Below are 7,480 nucleotides of genomic sequence, written 5' to 3' on the forward strand. Positions count from 1 at the left end.
GAAGGTTGAACCTGGAGAATAATAACTCTATTTCATCAGACAGACAGAGTGTTGTGTGCAGGGAGGAGCGGGGCATCGCTGGAGATAAACAACAGGCACACAATGTCCGTGAGCTGCCTCTGCCCGCGACCCACGACCCCCTGGGCGCGCCAGAGCAAGCCAGGGTATGTCATGTGCACACGGGAGGAAGGCTTGTGTGCTAACCCACAGCTCACCAGGGGGCCGTCCCAGATGCAACGGACCGGGCTGCACAGAGCTAAGGACACAAACAGGCGGGCGCACACCCCGGTTTGTTTGTGCAGTCCTATTGCTGTTCTGAGGAAAACTATATGGTTTAGAGACTTCTGTGTGTGTGTGTGTGTGTGTGTGTGTGTGTGTGTGTGTGTGTATGCTGAGTCATTATAAACGGTGATCGTCAGCTAATATCCATCTGATATGTCTCAACATCGTCGACTCTATCGTGTAGACGCTCCGCCCACATCTGGGAGAGAGGGTGGGTGGGGGTGAGGGGGGGGGTCACTACGTTCTGACCCCACCCACCCCCCCCCCCTCCAATCCAATGTGCATGAGGCCCTTTGTGATTGATCGATATTAGGGTTGAATTGGTTATTTCAGCCCCATTTGCTGCGGCAAAAGTCACAGCTTGAGATTACAACACTGATTGGATTTACATTTTTAATGAAAAGCGTTGGAAAAGCGTAAAGTAGTGTCCTGTTTTAGATCGCAGAGCGCACTTCATGCCACTACCAAGCCCGGGCAAGATAAATCGGTTGCATTACCAACTGCCTAATGCTCATTTGTTATGTGTATAATAAAGTGGCATGTATTTGTGCAGCACTGGAATTGATTATGTTGTACAGCACACCATTCATGGAAGGGAAGAATGCTCTCTTTCACAACCTCATAAGTCATTACTGAGTCTCCAGGCAGTTATTAATGTCGTCGGCGTGTGTGTATGTCTATGTGTGTATGTGCACACGCGCATTTGTCTGTGTGTATGTGTGTGTGTGTGTGTGTGTGAGATGATGATGACCCTCTGTTGAATCAACCTTGGCTGGCTGGGCCATGTCTCCCGGCTGCAGCGAACAGCCTCCACTGTGGCGCGCGTGCGCTGCTGCACCATCCCTGCCCAATCAACTGTAGACCATTAGACAGGCATTCAGGGTGGAACTGATCAGGGCTTCCCCCACACACTGAGCCGCCCTACGTGCGCGGGGATTATGATTAGGACATGATGCATGGGTGGAGGAGAAAACAGGTGCGATTTCTAGGCCACGATGTCTACCGCAGTCACCCGGGAGGGACTGCCGTCCGTCAAGCGCTCTGACACCTGCAATCGGCCAGGCAGGAGAGTGAGCAGGGGGTGGTGGGGGGGGGGGGGTGGATGTCACACGAAGGAAAAAGGCGAGGATGGATTTTGTATGGTGGCCGAAACGACAATATTATCATTCCGAAAAGCCTACGGTACACAACGTGAGAATGGGTAATGGGAGCGTGACACACACACACACAGTGCAAGAAGCAGATGGAATGGGACAAATAAACGACTTTAATGTAATAACCGAATGATGACGAAATGCCAACAACGACAGCCAGGGCTGATTCGGCAACCCCCGCACACCTCGCCCCGAGTCAAGACACGCAACGCGGACACGTGACACAGGTGGATGTGAGGTCTGCGCTATTTAAAAGTTACCCTCCTAAAAAAAAGAAACGGAAAGAGACTCAAATAATTCCACCCCAGTAATACCACAGATGAATAATTCACTGGGAATAATGGTATTGTTCACATCTGATGTATGTCCAGCTCTCCCTCTGTGGCAGGGCGAGTGCAGCAGCCCATAATTGCTAGGGGCGTGCGGCAGGTACTTAAAGTCCAGACCGATGTAGATCATAGGCCGCTGCACACCACACTGACAGGCGTCGCCGGTAACCAGTGTGTAATGCCGGCTCTGCTCCAGCGGCAGAGGAAGGGAGGGGGGGAAAAGATTACAGCCGGCCATGAGGCGGAAGTGCTCTGCTGAGCCTTACTGCAGGCTATCATTCAGACACATACATACAATAACAGAAAATTGCCCTTTGAATCAAAAAGAGAAGAATAACGACACTAATAGGGAGTTCATAAAGGTGCACCAGTCAATGCAGTACATGGTGGAGAATACGAGCACCTCCACACAATTCATATCGGAATGGGACACAAGTCAAGTATTGAGGAGCATGCGATGGAAGGACACTGCTTGGGTACTGAGTTTGGTTTTCATAATAAATAAACGTGGGGTAAAAATGACATAATCATGCACTTGCTCGGCTGCACATCACTGCACCCGAACCCTACGCCTTTATATACAAGTAAGGGAGGAAGGGAAGACTTCCAGAGGAAAGTATAGGTCTCAACGGAAGTGCAAATCTCCTCTGGGTGGATCATTATGTACTGTATCATAAAGGTCACTCATAAAGGTCAAGAAAAGCAATTTGTTTCCCCCCTCTATCCTATAGCCACTGGATTCTTTATAATAGTAACAAAGCAGTCTCACTGAGCAACTGATTAACTCACTAACTTACTGACTCACCCATCGAAAAAATTAAATATAAATATAAAAAATCTAAATATATCTAACATTGCTCCGCATAATCTAAGCTTTCTAAACTCCATCCAACAACATCATTCTTTGTGGTATAATTGTCTGGGCCTCATCATCTGTATTGCAGTTATCGCACATCAATAAATCCTTTCCATCTTCCATGGATTAGCCATTTTTTCTCTAATATGTTCCTTCTATCTCTCAAAGCCAGCGCCATCTTTCGCTATTTCTCCTGTCCTCCCACAGCTGCTCGGGTTGATTTGATTCAGCAGATTTGATTCCAAGCGACCTTTCGCTCCCCACTGATTATTCTCTGTGCTTCAGTCACAGATGGCTGCAGAGCAGGCCCTCGGGATTGCTCACTTGCGTGGAATTGTTTTGACCAGATACACAATCGCCGGCATATATTTACAGAACTCCTCCGCCACCACAGCTTGTCAATGTCTCCAACGCTGCTTCCTCTTCCTCTCCTCCTCAAGCTGGGTGAAGGAGGGTGACGTTGTTGACTCACTCGATGATTCGATATTCTGCGCGGTAAACACCCCAAAGACGAAAGCTTGAGAGCCTAGCAGGGGACACACGATTTTCCATCGTCATGTCATGTTTTGAAACGTTTAATGGAGAAGCAAACGTGTCCCCCTTATATTTTGATTTTCTCTCTCTGCCTCTGTTGCTTTCAATAGCTGGGAAAGTGATCGTCATGTTTACCCGTGGCATCAACCCTGGGCTCTTTCCACAAGGCTGACGAAAAAAAGCACAGCAGCCGTTGCTGTGCGTCAGTGTGGAAAATGTGGGATGGAAAACGGTTATTGATCAATGTCAGTTATTGAATCAAAGGAGGGTTTGGTAAATGCAGGAAGGGATCATCTAGCTGGCTCAAAATAGTATCTCGTTCAAAAGCTGTATGTTCAGGAACTTGCCATTCACCTATTAAGAGACTCACACAAAAGAAATTAATTTAACCAAATGCTCGACTGTGAAGTGAATAAAATAAAGAGTTCATGCAAGTGGGTCACCCATATGAAACCAATTGAAGAAATCCAACATACACGTAATTAGCAAAAAAGACTACTTTCTAAGTAACCTATCATCCTCCACATACTCTTTTTTCAATTTTTGCTCACAATAGAAATCCACTTAATATAATGTGGCCTTTGACAACGGGGCCCCTCTTAGCAGAAATAAGATAGATGTTATGAATGCCAATTCTACATTGGTGAATTAAGTTTTTTTTTTTAAATCCAATTAACTTTGAATATCAAAAAATCTAAGGAAAGACATTCAAGGAAAACCACATTAAAGTTGAAATAATGGAGCTTTATGGATTGAGAAATTGATGAACCTTTGAAGGTATACAATTCACTTTAAAGATTAAAATTCGTTCCACCATAGTTCGACCATTTTAAGACTTCATACTGTAACATTGTTCTGAAAGTATTGAATATTACGACATAGCCATGGGGGAAAGATTTCCATGGTTAGATAAAGACATTTGTTCAGAATGAAGACACTAATATGATGTTATTGCATCAAGATAATACTGATGAGAATGCACTCTTTAATATGTTGGATTCTTCACTGGAAATGATGCAACAAAAGTGAAATTCGGGTAATCTGTGATAAAGTTTCATGATGTAAATTATTTTAATGTAACCAAGAAAAAAAGTAATCAGACAATTTTAACCTTCCCTTCGATTCCCTTCTCTTGTATGCTCTTTCAAGAAAATAATTTAAATGAAAAGATACACACATCCTCTTGGGTTTTGAAAACATGTTTAACAACCAATGGGTCCGGGACAAATTTAATACACAATCCATTTTCTGAAAGATCCCTTAATCGTTTTTTAAAGGTCTCTGTGTGCCAACATTTTGGATTCATAAACAGATATGAGGGATATATTGAGATGCAGAAGGAGTAAGGCAGAGGGAGGGAAAGAGAGATGCGACAGGCATATATCTTTGTTTGCTGCAGCAACGAATCCCATTGTGAATGTAAGTACATTCCTGATGTACAGTGAATGTGCTTGAGTTTTGGCCATAGTTGCTTGTCATAAGAGAATGAAAGCACCCATTGTGTATGATAGAGCATCTTTATACAACATATTGAAGGGGTAGTTCAGGACTTTGGACATCGGGTCTCATTTCCAAGTGAGCCAGTGTGTTATTTATCATTGGAGACCGTTTTCAACACTTTTCATTCAGTCCTTCCAGTTGCAGAAATCGCTGGTGCTAGGCAGATGCAAGTCGAGGGGAACTGCTAGCCTGCCAATAAAAACAGTTTTACCCACTCCACAGTATATCCGAGGCAAACCAATTATAATGCCCGACTATCGATGTAAATGTCTGTGTTGATAGAATAGAATAGTGTTAAAAATAAACTTACCCTTGCATCGCATTGCATTTAGTTAGTTGGAAGCAAGCTACGGCAGCGGCGGACTGATATTACCTGGAGTGCGCTTCTCTGTTTACCTTCTGCTGTAGTGAATTGGTTGCTACACCGGAGCAAAGTGAAATTCCGCCGCTGCTGAGCAAGTAGTCCCTCAAAATGTAATGTGATCATTGCGATACAAGGATAGTTTTATTTCTAATATTATTCTATCAACACAGACATTTACATCGATAGTCTGGCATTATAATTGGTTTGCATCGGGTGTACTTTGGAGTGGGTAAAACTGTTTTTATTGGCAGGCTAGCAGTTCCCCTCGACTTGCGCTAGCCTAGCACCAGCGATTTCTGCAACTAGACGGACTGAATGAAAAGTGTTGAAAACGGTCTCCAGTGATAAATAACACACTGGCTCACTTGGAAATGAGACCCGGTGTCCAAAATCCTGAACTACCCCTTTAACTCTAATGTGAAAGCTGGCAAAACATAAAGAGAATTAAACAAGAGGGGCTGGGATTTTCTTCTTCAGGTAGAGTAGAGGATGTGTTTAAATCTTTATCCTGGTATATGCACTGAAATAGGGAAGAGCAAGATCTCCTATAACAACGACTTCCTCCTATCCTGCTGGGGCACAGAGGCAGATGGGAGTCGTAGGGGAGGCGGCAACACTTTTGCTGAACGTAGGTCATTAGTATTTAACACAATTAAACATGGACAGACGCGTGGACGGGAAACGACATCGGTTCCACAGGCGTCAGGACAGCGGCACAGAAACCCATTCCTTCGAGGCACTCTCACTGAGCCATCGCAGCTGCAGTTGAGCTTGAGAAAGTTCCGCCACACTCCTTGGGTTTCTCCTGGCATCCGAGTCGGTCCAGTCGTCCGGCCACCAATCACCACACGCTATTACATTACACATGCAGTAAATGTTTTTGTTCACCCCCCGCTCATTCTCATTTGCCATGCAAGCAGCGTCGTCAGGGGTGAGGGCTGGGTGGGGAGAAGGGGCGGGGAGTGCGGGGGGGGGGGTGGGGGGGCGCTGCGTTCTTTACTTCATCCCTTATCAGCCGTGCTCTCATCCGTTTGTTCTCCCCCCCCTCTCCCCTCCCCTCCTCTGCATACCCTGTCCAGCAGCCTTGGCTTTGTTCAACAAAAGATGCAGCGGGCCACTTGTGCTGCTGTGGTTGGTGGGAACGCGGGCGGGTTGGGGAGTGTTGATAATTGAATGTGTTGGCCTCGCTTATCACACATGTTATGAAATGAGCCGAGGCGCGCGACTTTTGATCTATTGAGAATCAAGGGTTGTTAAGAGGTCTGAGAGAGATAGTTTGTTGAAATTTCTGTTCATTGTGTTGTTGTTGTTTTTTAAAAGGACATGGTTTCACAGAATACTGAAATAGTGGTGTACTAGTTTGTACTATTTTAAGAGAAACAAAAAATGAAAACTAATCTCTGTAAGCAATTTCTTTTTTTTTCATATTGTGAAGAGCATTAAATAGATTTAATGAGGCCTCACCGTTTGAGTTATGGGCACCATTTTGGTCCATCAAACTCTGAAAAGGACCATTTAGCTACAACACTTGTTTAGTTAGAACACCATGGAAGAGAATAAACTACAGAAAAACAAGCCATGTCTTACAATATTTTCAACCATTCTTCTATGAAACAATGTTGTTACTCACATTGGCCTCAATGCAGTCTTTTATCTGTATTGTACTCATTTATTCATTTGGCATGAATTCCACTGTTGAAAGGAAACATTGCAATGTCTGATAGAAATGCTGCCAATATCAGCAGCCAGACTATAGTAGACTAATATATCGTTGTTCCCTAAAGCGTTGATATGTATTGTTAGCCATCCTAAATATATCCAGTCTGTACTTTGTCGTTTTCAATCAAAGATTGTAACATGACTAGGATCTGAGGATTTAAGGCCATGTCCACGCCTACAAAAACGATCTTTCGGATATTTTTGGCCTAAGTTAGCGGGACAGACTATATACAGACCCTGCATCTACAGACAGATGGATGACCTAACAGACTAGACAGATGGACAAACAAAAACACAAACTGTACACAACCCTGAGTCAGAGGACAAAACACTTTGCTACAACCTTTCCACCAGGTATATATGTTTGGAGATCATATCAAAACGTACACTCCCGGCTGCCTGTGCCCAGCTGGGGGGGCTGTCAGGCTAACCATCCACCCCAGCCCTCCGGGCAGTATACAACTTTTAGCTCTCACATAGTTTATGTATTTTGTTATCCATACTCGGCTGCCATGGGTTCTCATGCAGAATAACGGCGAGCTATGGAGCCCTTGCGGTTATGGTAAACAGCGTTACAACATCTATAGAGTGCTGATGCTGCCGACGCCGGAGACATCCCCAGGGGAAACAAATAACACAGGCGGGTTCACACTGACAGCCACCTGTACTTTTCCTGTCGTTCTTTCTTCTGTTCCAACGGTGAATATAATTAAAAAGGAGCATTGAAACAAATCCCATTAAT

Source organism: Micromesistius poutassou (genome assembly GCF_964030765.1).
Source record: "Micromesistius poutassou genome assembly, chromosome: 5".
NCBI classification, from domain to species: domain Eukaryota; kingdom Metazoa; phylum Chordata; class Actinopteri; order Gadiformes; family Gadidae; genus Micromesistius; species Micromesistius poutassou.